This window comes from Penaeus chinensis, chromosome 11 (genome assembly GCF_019202785.1).
Source record: "Penaeus chinensis breed Huanghai No. 1 chromosome 11, ASM1920278v2, whole genome shotgun sequence".
Classification (NCBI taxonomy): domain Eukaryota; kingdom Metazoa; phylum Arthropoda; class Malacostraca; order Decapoda; family Penaeidae; genus Penaeus; species Penaeus chinensis.
Window position 1 is genome coordinate 5,357,716 of NC_061829.1, and position 1,311 is coordinate 5,359,026.

The window sequence follows — 1,311 nt, forward strand, 5'->3', positions numbered from 1 at the left end:
AGTGTTGAAAAGTGTTGGTGCAAGAACACAACCTTGCCTTGCGCCTGAACTAACAGAGAAGAAGCTCGACAGGCCCCCACCACACTTTGCAGCACTTTCAGTGCCTGTCTATAGGTTTGCTATTGGTCCAGCAATTCTTGTTGGAATTCCTCTTAGCCTCAGGATCTTCTAGAGTGATTCGCGATGCACCGTGTCAAAAGCCTTCTTGAGGTCAATGTAGGCTGCAAGCAGCCCACGTCCGAACTCACGATGGCGCTCTACAATGACTCGAAACGCCAGGATGCGGTCTATTGTGGACTTACCAGGAGTGAATCCAGATTGCTCCAGCCTTTGGTGCCCCAACAAGTGGTCTCTGATACGTCTCAGTAGGATGTGCGTGAGTACCTTGCCTGGTACACTGATAGTGTAATGCCTCATTGATTGCTGCAGTCCCAGCGCTCCCATTTTCCCTTCCAAAAAAGGATGACCACACCCCTCAGCAGGTCAGGGGAAAAGGTACACATTTGCCAGATGGCAGACAGGACTGCATGCAAGCCCCTTGCCATAGGTTTTCCACCAGCCTTTAACAATTCAGCTGGGATGCCACAAACACACTCCAGCTTGAATACCCCCCTGACTTCAATCAGGGAGGGTGGATCCTTGCTGATTGGTGGGTCTGGCAGAGGAATCTCAACATTACTTGCATCCAAGTTAACTGTTGGTGGATCAACCTGATACAACGGCTCAAAATACACACACACATGCACCCTATCAGGATCTGAGATTATCTGGCCACTTGCTGAGCGGACTACAGTCGTCTGTGAGGAGGGCTTGGAATTCAGCTTTCTCAGGGCTTGGTAGGCAGGACGAAGGTCAACAGTGACCTAGTCCTGCATACCAGAGAACGGTGCAAGTTGCGATCCCCTGACAATCGAGCCACACGACAAGCATCTTTGGCTTCCAGTGTCTCCTGCGAGATGGAATTCTGTCTCGCTCTAGGGCGTTCACCAATAGATTCCTGGGCTGCATCAAGCGTTTCACGCTTGAAGGTATCCCACATAAGTCTCAATACCATAATACGCTCATCGACTGGATTGACCTCATCTACCGAGGGTTGAAGTCTGCTGGAGATGGCTATAGCTACTCCCTGGAGATGGTGGCCAACGCTGCAGCCCGACCAGTAGTAAGTGTAGCCACCCACACCAATCGTGCCGCTGCCAGGTCTTCTCACCTCCGAGAGGGCAGCCACCCCAACTTTCAGCTGCTTCAATTCCCTCGACAGTAGTTGTAACCGATCGTCTTGTCGCAGGGTACGGACCTTCCAACCCCCAA